The sequence below is a fragment of the Patagioenas fasciata genome, chromosome 7 (genome assembly GCF_037038585.1).
Source record: "Patagioenas fasciata isolate bPatFas1 chromosome 7, bPatFas1.hap1, whole genome shotgun sequence".
NCBI lineage: Eukaryota > Metazoa > Chordata > Aves > Columbiformes > Columbidae > Patagioenas > Patagioenas fasciata.
Window position 1 is genome coordinate 34,346,151 of NC_092526.1, and position 13,039 is coordinate 34,359,189.

A 13,039-nucleotide genomic window follows, 5' to 3' on the forward strand; every position below is an offset into this window, starting at 1 on the left:
ACAATGATTTAATCACTAAGTGCATCAACACTGTACATAGGCACATCTTCAGCAGCTTTCCAAACGCTACTGTTCCCCCTCCAGATAGACATTCAAATATCTTAAACCACAAAGTCATTAGCAGCCTTCCCTGCATAAAGTCTCCTTTCCGTGATATTTTGCTTACTGACTTAGTTACTGAAAACAAAGTCAGGTCCTGATATTATTTCACAGAGCTAAGTCCTCATTCTAAGCAAACTCTCAACTTCCGAGGAGATTCACTGTTGTTTCTAAGCAAGTTTATCAATATCTGGGCTTTTTCAAGGTTGTTACAGGGAGGAGGACATACTCTTGCTCTCCAAAGCAGTTCACCACCAGTGCAAGATCAGGGAAAACTATTCCAGTGCTGTGGCACTTTGGGCTTTTCCACTGAAGATCTCCGCCATAGGCTTTCTGCCTGTGATGAGGCTTTTCCTCAGCATCTTGCAGGAATGTTCAGAACTTCAAGCATCTGCAAGCACATATTCATCTCTTCATCAGGCGTGATTTGCATTGCACACCTCTTGCCATGCTTTCATATAAATTATGCATTAGCAACATTAAAAGCTCATTCAGATCTGAACAGTCACACATTAGCAAAGGCATAATGAGCATGGTTCTTCTCACAACAGTCTCTTCTCCTCCACTTTTCTCCTCAGCCTGCTCGCTTCTAAATCACTTTGCCCAGCAAGACTTTTCCCCACACCATCTCATTCCCAGCTTCTGCCTCTGCAGTTTTCAACCATAAAGCTCTAAATGCTCTGCTGACTGTAGACCAAAGGCAAAATTATCCAGAGCCTGCCAGCTCAGCCTGTGGAGACAGGATTTTTATAGGGACAGCAAAGACATTTCTGTTCCAAAGGCCAAGATGAAACTCCTTGTTCTAGATGTTGGGAGCAAAAAGATGGGTCCAATTAGACATTTTAATTTAGTTAGCATAAGTAAAGTTATGTCTTGAACTAGTCTCCATCTTGGAAAAAACAGAATCATTTCAGCCAGTATTTTCAGATCTATATATTTTGTAAATTGAATGCTCGACTTCTACATTTCCAGTACAAATGGCTTGACAAACCTGTGATCAGCTGAGAAACAGAGTTTTGTAACAGATAGCGTCAGGCAGTGACACTGGGAAAATGCTAAAACCAAAAGTGGAAAATTAATACAGCTGTTTTGGTGCTGCCAATCCCTGCCCAGTGCACTGCAGAGAGCGCGCAGCTGTTCACACAAGACATGAACCAGGATAACTTTAATCGTCAGAGGTTAGAATGCGAGAGGGATGAGAACGGTCAGACACTTGAGATCGCACAGGAGAGACGTCCATCGTGAAGCCCCAGATCAGGCACCGACAGATGAGAAGAAGCACACTGTGCTGCCAATGACTGAGCTTTCTGAGTCCCCTTTTCAGTGCATAACTTTTTCCAGATATTTTACAGGGGTCCATGGCCTCCCCATTACAGACCCAGTTCCAGGGAGTCAGGCAATGCAGTGTGGAGACAGCCATAGGTGTAGTTCTGTACACACACAGAGGACACCTCTTTACTCTCACTCACTCAACTTCTTAGAACACGGTATGGGACATGGGAGTAAAATGGATGGAATGAGTTAAGCCAAAGCAATAAGCCTCAGTGTGTATATTTGGTGGTACAGCTGCTGTTCAGCAAGGAAAAATTAGAGGACCGAAAACAGTCTTAGCACAAGGACAAGTTGCTCTTTGTCCTATCCTGCTCTTCGCTTCTAGCCCTGTTCTTACAGACATTCCCATCCTGCGCACTATTCTGTAGGATCAATTCCTGGCTTCATTCACTTTCTGCTTTTTGATTTGTAGCACTACAGAAGCAACACAGACCATTACAACAAATCTAGGTTAGATTCCCTTTTCTACCTTCCTCAAATGGCTGAAAGTGACCCACAGAAACTCACAGTCCACTGACCTTGAGACTGAGCCTCCCGCTTAGTATTAAAGCTCCTAAAAATATTCACTCCTTTCTATGTCTAGAAGTCTGGAATAAGCTAAAGTAAATAGCATTAGTCTGAGCTGGTGCCATTTGCCAACAAGAAAAAAAAATCTTCCAACTAATTAGTTCATTTTCCTAAAGTACTCATGCCCATCTATAGTAATACTTAGGAATTTAAAGTCTGAAAATGCTAAGTGTTACTGACATAATGCAACAAACCCCCCACTGATATTCTCAAGGACACTTCCCAAACATTAGATTTATTTGTTGTCATAGATACTCACAAAAACACAAACATCCCTTACATCCAGGGACTCACACTTGCCAGCAGCTTATTGGAATACAGCTCTACATTTTTTAAAAACTGATTGGATTTTTCTGGAAAATGCTGCAGTAGTGTGCCCTGTTCAATGGGTGTGCTAGGTTGCAGTTCTCACACACTGCATTTTCTTTATTCTTTTCTCAAACAGAGTCCTAACAGCAGACAGGATTTCTGCTGGGTATTTAACACTGATAACTGATTTTCACCTCAGAGCTGGTTTCTGTTCTAGTAATCCAGATTGACACCTAGCTTGGCCCAGTGGGGTCCACTCTGCCATCTGATTTTTTTCTTAGTTTGGCGATCATAGCACAGCCCTAATCAATGAGAAAGTAAGAAGAGCATGAATCCCAAGGAAAAGAGGAAAAGACCCAGCACAGCTATTTTTTCACTCCACTGTGACAGGGAGAGGTATCTTCCCCAGCAAGTTAATATACAGGGCAGGTAGAAGAACCAATTTGCCAACAGCAAAGTGAATGAAGATATGCTGGGATACACGAACAAGAAACAGGCAGAGAAAAAAGAATCGGAAGTCCCACTGGTGCCTGGTGGAAGGATAGAGAGGCTCTGAAGAGTCAGTGGCTGGCAGAGGAGAGGTGTTTGACAGGTATTCTAGGAAGAGAAAGACCAAGGAAAAGCTTAGAAGTAAGGAGAACAAAAATCAACATGAAGCATAGAGCAGTGGCTCCCAAGCTGCAGCCGTTGCTCCACAGTACGATCTCTCTGGAGAAGCTGGCAGAAGAGGTAGAAAAGACATTTTCAGCATTGTCTCTGTAAAATGCAAATAAGAAAGGGGGCAAGTGGGGGGGAAAAAAGAAACATGGCATGGACTGACACAAGCACAGCAAAGGGGTAGCAGAAACAGTCACCAGGAGCTGGAGAGGCGAGAATCAGGAGAGGGATGAGAGAGATGTATAAGTGCAAAAATAAATCCTGTAAGCTACCAATTTGAAAATTAGGGACAGTTAGAACTAAAAACTGATACAAAATATTAAGTGTGTCCAACGCAAACACAAAAGAGCAGTCCTCAAACCCATATGCCACCAAGCAAGCTGAGATAGATAGATAGATAGATAGATAGATAGATAGATAGATAGATAGATAGATAAAAAAAGACTTGATTGTCAGGAAGTCAGGTTTGACTATAGAGAGAATGAAGACATGCAAGTTACAGCTGGGAATGTAGCTGTAAATGACAGCCTGTTAGTCTTTCTCACAAGAGAAAAGAAGGATATATTTAATTTTGAAATACAGTTGTTTCACTGTTTTCACTGGCAGTGGGGTTTTTTTTTGAGTTTACACACTGGGGACTGTAGCAGCAGAGTGTCTGATGGAACATAAAGCTGATGCAGGGCATTGTGGCTTCATTTTCATTTAATAAATTGTTTAAGTTACTTAAGTGCTGAATTTCAAATTAATTCCACATCCAGGAGACTTGTATCATCTGACATAGAAAATCCAGGCTTCTACTGGAAATCAGTGCAATGTTAACCACACTGCTGAGAGCTCTTCTCCTCCAGTTCCATTTCTCCTTGCCCTTCCTCACCTTGGAAAAAATAGCCCATCTCTTCTTTTTTACTTAAACAGATTTCAAATATGCAATGAGACTCAAACTCAACTACCATAAGGTACCACTAAGGCTGAGACTACAACTTTGGTGAAAGTAGGTTCTTCAGAATATCCGAATTCCAGAAGGGTTAAGCAGAAGTGATGGGCAGCTGAGGGAGGGGGAAGGACACAGGCACAGAAGCAGGTTAATCCCATCAGCCTCTAAATCTCCGTAGTGGACCATCTGCTACAGGCAGCCATACACTGACTGCAAGCCCAGGGGTGGCAAGCATGTCAAGGGCACATGAGGCAAGGCATATTTTTTTCTTTGAGCTAATTTCCCTCGAAAGCACCAGACTACCCCTTTGTTAAGTGAGCAGTGTGCTGCTGTGTTTGGTAAGCATCTAGGTAAACTCTTCCCAGTGCAAAGTTAAAGTTGGTCAATCCAAATCCTATACTTGGACTGAATCTCACCTTAACTCTGAAAAGGTTTGAAGGTAGTATTTCTGTGGGCGGAACAAGAACGTGCCTGAAGCCCGAGTCTCACCACTCCTTCTGGAGTCAACATGTTTCAGTTTTACTGAGAATTTCAGTGCACAGGAGATTAGTCAGACTCCATCAAGCAGGTTGTTTTTATTACGCAGGTCAGGTTCCAGGGCTTTTAAGTCAAGCTGCATTTCAGTCCTGTGCAGATACAACAGAAAATCTAATTATTTATAGTAATTTACTTTAAATATACCCAGCTATTAACATCACAGACTACCCAATTTTTGTCTGCTATGTGAGGCATCCTTAGGTCTTAAGCAAGAGCAATAGTCGGAGTTACTATCCTAGGCTAAATAAGAGATTTAACAGTGCATATAAAGAGGGTTGCTAGTTCTCTTTAGGATCCATACGTACTAAATAATTTTATCAGCATAGTACCATTCAGTAAGATACCATACCAAATACAATATTGTTTGACTTGGGAAAAGAACATAGCAGCATAAAAGAACTGATACAATATTTACTGAGATATTTATGTAATACTAAGAAACTGCATTAGCCTTAACTAAATTCTGTTCAAATACTCCCCTCCCTCCTCTTAGAGGATTTTACTGACACAATAATCCTTTGGTGGCTTGGAAAGGAAGATTATTCTCCTGTTTTCTATTGCCCATCACACTGGGAGACTGGCTCTTTCCTGCAGATTTTTCTGGAAAGCATCTCATCCAGCAACCAATTTTTAACATACCGGTTTAAAGTATGGCTATAAGTTAAAGGCCACAGTCTCCATAGCTGCAGGAATCCTTGAAGTATTCCAAGTCAAAATTCAATTGCTCCAAGAGAGCAAATTCCAGAGCCGGAGCTCTGCCATCTTTCATATTGTGTACATGTGCTTCCCATCATTGGCTCCACTCTCAGAGCTGCTACAGAGGGGGTAACACTATGCCCAAAATATCATTTCACCTTGATCCTCCTATGGGAAATAGTATATAATACATGGTTCTTTTCTTTATGTATTGCAAGGTTTGCAATTGCAGGAGGCCTGGGAACTAGCGGGAGCAGCCGATTACAGCCTCTCCCACGTATGTGCCTATATTTCATTCCTGTCCAAACCTAATCTTTACATTCTTTGCCCTGGGAAGCTCTGCTATCCTGTAATAAGGCCATTCCAGACAACTGATCTCTATACAGTCCTGTGAAGCAGTGCATTTAGATCTCCAGTACTACAAACTAACAAACACACACCACCACACACAAAACACCACCAAACGCAAAAGAACCCCAAGATTTATTATAGTGAATAAACCTGCACTTCAAGTCTGAGCCTTCAAACTGCACACCCCACACCACCTTAAATGTTATACAATTTGTTAGGAGAAATTTACTGAGATTTGGGCACTGTGCTTCCACCAAGAGTGGGCTGCAGGTCCAGTTCCAAATTCCTGGAGGGCATGCCTGTCCCTGGGTCTCCAACCAGGTGTCTTCCTCTTCTGCCAAATCGCCAGCAACTCACTGCAACACTGGCCCCGTCTACCAAGGAGATGCTTAAAAAGCATGTTAAGCCATCATATAAATGAAATAAAATAAAAAGCCTTCCATTTTTTGCTTATAATTGATCAAATTTGAGTGTATCTCACTGTGAGTAACACATGCAGAAGAATTCAGTCATTTAGAGAGGCAATACCAGAGTCCTACAAAAGGCATTTGATTTGTTATCTGTCTCAAAGACCGTTCATGTTTTTAGGCAATTTAAGGAGACTATAGATCATACACCAGAAACACACCAAACAGGCACATAAATACAGCACCCCAGTTTTTCATTCACAAAACTACAAGGTGAGAGTTAATGAACTTGGCATCTCAGGGCGTTACAATGTGTTTGTTGGACTGCAGAGATGACTGATACTGTTGATAGACACATGCTCTTAATACCAGCCTGACAGTGGCTTCTAATTGAGCTCATCCCAAACGTTCATCTTTGTCTTTTCCTCACAGTTTTTAAAATTGTCACAGCAGAGGTTTGAAATTATTTTTCTTGCTACTGAGCTGCTTGGGTATTAGCATTGGCCAAGAGTCTCTAAGAAGCTCTAACTTTATATGCAGATTCTCTGCAACATTCTTCACTATCAGTCTCAGTTTTTTCCTGGTTTTACACTTTGTGTACACCTGATTGTGATTTATTCAAATAAGTCTGCTCAAGCCAATTGGGATGAACATTGAAAACTCAAGTACTGTGACTGCTTTCATATGCATGAAATTGCCTCAGATTTATCATTAAATAGTTCTTTTGAATGCTCATGCAAACCACCAAGAACCAGACCTCTTGAAGTAGACAAGAATGTTAGCAGCAGTGAAATAGAGAGCAGCATATTTGGTTGCCTTCTTTAAAATTTTGGAACATAGTATGTGCCATTTTCATCTTCTCATTGCCCACTGAAGTTTTTCTGCCCCAAAGACTTCTCAAGTAATCGCAGTCTTAGCTACAAGTATCACCTTTAGCACAGCACTATGATATCAGTCTTAAATGAACTAGCAAGGCACTCTCCCAAGCAGTAATGGGATGCCTGACAGATCCTGATTACACATTGTCCTTTACAAACGCTTAAAGTCAGATAGGCAGGCAGCAGGTCAGAGGCACAGTGATCCATGAATGGGACAGCCGTGATATAGTGGTTGAAGAGGACAACATGCACATACAGATCATTTTAATCCAGGGAGTCAAAAAAAATGAGGCAAGTTATGCCAGACTGGACTGTGTTTCTGCATTGATACCATAGACATAATTCAGAGATCTGAGCTACTGAAACATGTCTGAAACATCACTTAAGATTTACTCATCATCTTCACATGAAGTGACACAAGCAGTTACAAACCAGATAAAAACCACAATGTTTTACCACACTTAAATCAAACAGCCTGGCTTGTTTTAAATACTGAGACAAAAGGCTTCTCTTATGTGCCATTATTGTATTTATTCCAGTATTTAAATAAGGGTAGATCAAAGCACAAAACTTCTCCACTCATTTTCAGGCTTAGTCTATTTTTCTGTACAGATATGAAGGGTGCATATGCTGCATAGCACGGGTGTTTGACATGCCGCAAGTGCATTGAATTTGTTATGCACACACACAACTATCCATCCAGCATACAAGCAATAGGTTCAGGTAGAGAGCAGTTGTTTCAGGGAGCTTTTAATCAGCTAATACCCTTGAAATACTTCAAGTACCTTTCACAGTCAGCTGGTGGCAGAAGAAATACAGCATATGCTATACTATTTCAGAACAAAGAGGACAGCAAAGTCCTGGGAGAGCTGACGCAGAGCTTGGGTGCTAGTGGCACTTTTCCAGATGGGTGACCTGTCCAGGGCACCATTTCTCAACCCTCCCCAAAGCATTATCTTCAGGTTAAAGTGATGGACCATGGCAAAACAATTTAAAGCAGCCATGCCCAGTTTGCAGCCTTCTTTCACTTCTGTAGAGATGCATTTTGTTTCACTAACACCTTGACCTCTAGAAGCAAAAGTGATTGCTCAAATTTCTCATAAACAAATCCGATAAGACAAAATGCTCTCTGTACTGCGTTTCACTCCAAATCCCAAAGAAACTTGTGATGTTGGAGGGTAAGTTATTTCTTTTGGCTGGCCTTGCTACAAAAATCACATGCTTTATTTTCCTCTTTACAGAATTCATATTGTGTTAATAAAGTACCGTTGATTCCCTCTGGCTGACTCTGCAGGAAACCTATTCTCGCAAAGCTTCTAGTCTGAGTTAAAGTAATCTTGCTTAAAACTGGCCATAATTGTTTCAGTCTCTTAAGTTTAATACTAAGCACAGGAAATATTACCAATTTGAGTCAGGATTCAGCATTTTATGAAGGCAGGATAAGCTGAGCAAAGGTAAGGAATTCAGTAAATGCGAGGGGGAATTTGACCTGGCCTTTCTCTGAGCCAGCTCCTGTATTGTTGACCTTGCTCTAAAGAGAATGGAAAGACAGAAGGAAAATCAAACCAGATGAGAGTTTAATGAGAGTTTTAAGTTCCAGAATTGTCATTAGTTCATCAGCCAAGTCCCCCAGACCTGGTGTTGGGCCCTGGGGAGAGTTCTTCCTCCATAGGAAGGATTGCTCAACCCAATTCTCCTACAGATGGGTTGACAGGATTGTATTCCTCTAAAGGCTGTAGACAGTCAACAGGAAGCTGACACTGGAAGTCAGCCCGGGCACAGTCCAACTGTGAAAAAGGGAAGCAGCCCTTCGCCTTTTGAGATGTGCCCTCAAGGAAAATAGCCTTCTTCACAGCTCTGATAAACACAGGGTGGTGAACAAGCCCAAAAGAGAATGACAAGCACTAAAGGAAGGGTGGACCTAGGAAACGAAGCACAGGTGCAAGTGCTGGATGTCAGTAGCTGCTCTGGAGCTCTCAGAGAAGCTAAAAGGCAGGAATTTGTTTCTCTCAGGCCTGTGTCTGACAAGCAAGATTTTACCCCAACACAAATACATAAAGTCAATTTGATTAATTCCTCACAGACAAGGCAGTTACAGGTGTGATACCATGACATGCCCTGCTCCTAGCTCAGAAACCATTCCCTCCAAGGGCTGGGATGGGACATCCCAGTGTCCTTGGGTCCACCAAGAGATGTTGCCACTGTTACTGCAGAGAGCCTCACACCAGGCTTAGCAGCAGCTCTGCCCAAGACTGTTCCGTATTGCAAGAGCCAAGCCAAAGCCCCTAAATAACCCTACAGAAAACTGTGTTCCAGTCCCTTTAATCTTATTTCTGTTTCTGTGCCACAACGGCTAAACATAGTGTTCATCTTCTCTAGGTTTGTCTAAGCCTTCAGTATGGGCTGGGTATTACTAACTGTTGAAAATTAGATCATTTACTTCAGTCAGGATATGACTTCTCCCAGTCCTGAGGTAATTCAGATTTGAGTACTAAGAAAATTTTTTGCAATCTTTTCTAATGAAAGGAACATGCAAAATCAGAAGTACCAGAACATTCTGTGAGTGTTGATACTGACAGATTTTTCTATTTTAAGCTATTCATGGAACCATAAATTAAACCTTTTTATTTCTCTTTTGTGTTATTCATGCCCATATTGCCTTTTATTGCGATTCAAAAACTTAGCAGTAATTTACAGTGCTACCTTCCCATGTCTCCATTTCCCTTCAAAGAGAAAACCTCTTGCCATTTTAAACCAGGAATAGTTTTTGAAGTAAACAACAGGTCAAAAAAAATCCTTTTCCTCCGTAGTTTACTGCAGGAGGCAGGATAACCAGGAGTCCTGGTGCAGAAAGCTCATGCCCAAGTCTATCCGAAGGGAAAAAGAAATGCCCTTTTTTCCAGTGTGCTAATTATCTATTACTACTCTTAAAAGACCAGGACAATCCTTGAAAAGGTAGAATAACTTTATGACAAAGCAGAACAGACTGTTTCACTGGAAGAACTCAAGAGGCTTAAGAACAACTGTACTGGGTCAGCCAAAGGTCTACCTTTCCTGGCCAATAATACTACATGTAATAAAACTATCAGAGAGATTTACCACATTCCACATATAAGTCTGTCCCCTCCAACAACTGTTCCCAACTTTTACTTGGCTTTGAAGCTCACTTCTGTCATTACAGATCTTCAGGCTTTGGGTACCCAAAAGACTGTATATTGTTTCTAATTATGGTCATTACAGTAATAAAGAATATCACCTTTCCCCACAAACCTTTCGCACTCTTTGGGAATGTTTCTTTTTGCACATTGTTGGCCTCACAACACTTGATCTTAAATTTTTAAAGCTGAATATTTGTCCAGAAAAATAAAGTTTCTAATCCTCCAAACGCTTCTCCCTGCAAGTCACTCCGCTGAATTACTTCCATGCATAACGATCATACATACAAGCAAATGCTTGGAGGATCAGGACCTTAGATAAAACACCAGTTGTAACATGCCTGTGTCCAAACCCATTAAGGATGACAAGAAGCCTATGGAAATTAATCTTGCTTTATGAGTAACTCTATATTTGCATAGGTTATTTTTCCTGGACGTGATTATCAAAGAGCTAAAGCAAGCACACACAAAAGGAAAGAAAGTGCCACAGCAGAGACATCTAAAATAAACCAACACTGCTATTTAAGTAGTTTGAGAGAACTCATACCAGCTGGTATTACAGAAACAGACAAGAACTACAAAACAACAAGGGATTTATTTCTTTAAAAGGTTCCCCCCCACTTCTGTGTTTGTTCCTTTTCTGCACAGAACACTCTGCTGGCCCTCTGACTAGAGCATACAGCCATCATTCATGCCTTTTCTTCTGCACACAGCCCACATCCTTTCTTATTCTGAAAAGAGTTAAACCCTGTTTTCCCTCCAAAGAACAATTTTTTATTTTTCCTGACAAGGCCTTTTATACAATTAGCTAGAGAAGCCATGGCCAAAAAGAAAGAACAACACATCTAAAATCATGCCAGAAAACAGAGTAGGTAGTAACTTGTTGAGTCTATTACCAGACAAAATGTTTAAATCAATGGTGTGTTCTCATAAATCAAAAGCCATATTTAGCCTTAACTATATCCATCCCTGAGAAGTGTGGAATAGAGACAAAGCACTTAAGAAGAAAGGGTGGTGATGCTGAAATGAGGAGGGGAGGAAGCAGCTTGTGAGTCAAGCACAGCACAGGGTCATCACAGAGACAGGGAATTAATTTTGTAGGTCAGAATTGAGGTGCTGCAGCATTTAGTCCTGAGCAGCGACTGCCAATCACATTAACTCATACCAAGTCTGGTGGTGATTTGAGATGTTAAAGAACCATTTGAACCTTGTTAAAACCTGGACACTTATATGGGTTGTGCAGCAGAACAAAAATCAAGCCAAGAAGAGCCAGGACTTTATGCTTCATAACCAGAGACAAAAGGTCCACATTGCAGACCACAAAATATGATTATTTTTCAATTACACTTGACAGATCTAAGTTACTGTAAGAGGAATAAGTTTGGAAAAGGGGAGAGCAGTAACAGCAAAGCAGAGAACAGAATGTAACTCAAGAAACAGTGCAAGAAGCTCATCGGATCCCTTTCTTTCTTAGCTGGGAGTGGAAGATCATTTCTTTTCACCCCTCCATCTTTGTTCATCCCCTCAACTCTTCCAGTTGAGCTGGTTTGATTCAGATTTAGGGCTCCCATTCATTCAAATTAGGTGGCTTTTCTGTAAAGCTGTTTACTAAACCCATGCTATGCTCCTGTTGACAGGATTTCACTGCTTTCCAGAAAAGTAATGGATTTCTCACATACCACAGTTTCTAAAGATCCCTTCTCCACAGCCCTTCAGCAATGTCGTCCGCAGCACAGAAACATTTAGTAGTTTTGTTAAAGCGGTGGCTCTGACCCAAAGAAAGATACTTTGCCTGCTGTGAACTCTGTTTGGCACTCAGTTTGATTTGCAGTGGTGCGAGCAAGGCTCCTAAATGCAGGTTTCTGTTCAGTGGCCTGTGAACACGCAGCGGGGAGCAGGTCACCCCCAAGAACGATCCTCAGCTCCTTGCCTGCAGGTTGTGAAGCAACAGACCTCAGGTCTTTAGTCTATAAGGGCTTCCCTAGGGTACTGCTGAAGTTTCTCACAAGGTGGAGGTCTCCTAGCCCTAACCCTTCCATTTCACATTATTTGATTTCTTTGCAGCCACTGAGTCCAGTCCTCCCAAGCAGCCATACTCTTCTTCACAAATTTCATTTGTTCATTTAGGCAGACAGTTTTATTAGCACTGCATCCTCCATATGAAATCCAATGGTTACAGTAGAAATCGCTTCTGCTTTTGCTTGCAGTCCTTTAACACATTTTCAGCACTCCCTCTGAAGCAATCGTGTTGAAAATGAGAGTTGCTTCTTCCAGTTCTGGCATTTACACATTTTTATGAGATGCTAGGAAAGCACAACTGGATATTTTTCCCCCCTTACAAACTTTGAGACAATAACAAATAACAGACCCATTGAGTTTTGACTTGCCTCAAAACCAGGTGTTTCTGACATGTACCATGTCTCTCAAATATATTACACACTCCAATACTTTTCTTATCAAGAGCTTGGACTTTTTACAGTCTCCGCTCCCCATCAACATGCAACAAGACTTTCAGACTTTCCTGACCACCAGTTTTTGCATAGTGCTGCCGTTTTAGTGACATGCATAGAAAGCATCAGGGCGTGTGAACTTGGTGAGTAATCTGTCACCTACATATAGTGACTAGCATGCAAAGGAAGTGTCAAAGTACTATGAATATTGAAAATAAAAGCTGGGCAGATTAGAGGAAATATAGACCAAATAGTTTTTTTTTTCGTTGAACTAAGAGAGCAATCAAACACCAGCCTGAAATACACACTCTGTAATTTCTCATGAGCTAAAGTCTTACAGTGACTGTAGTTGTGATTCAATTTTTGGAGTCAACAAACAATGGAGATGCAGGTGTAATGCCCTTGCACTCCCCAGTTCAATTTTCAGCTGAGTTGCTGACTTTTTGAACCTGTGCAGCTCCACCTTCTGCAAGTCTTGGTTTACAGCATGGTTGTGCCATTACTGCCACATAAGTGGAGCCAAGGATTCCCACCATAAAACTCCCCTCTCTGCTTCCAGCAAAACAAACCAGCATGCAAGGCTCGAGTTTGGAGCAAGTCCTTATGTCATCTGGATTAGTTTTCTTTCAGTACTGCCTTAGAACTGGCTCTAATAATGAATACGTCA

General features: G+C 41.4%; 1 protein-coding gene across 2 annotated transcripts in view; it reads left to right on the forward strand.

The window, feature by feature from the left end:
- Positions 1–13,039, forward strand: part of IQCA1 (IQ motif containing with AAA domain 1) — a 105,964-nt gene that overhangs the window by 36,051 nt on the left and 56,874 nt on the right. The gene's annotated exons all lie outside the window — the stretch shown is intronic.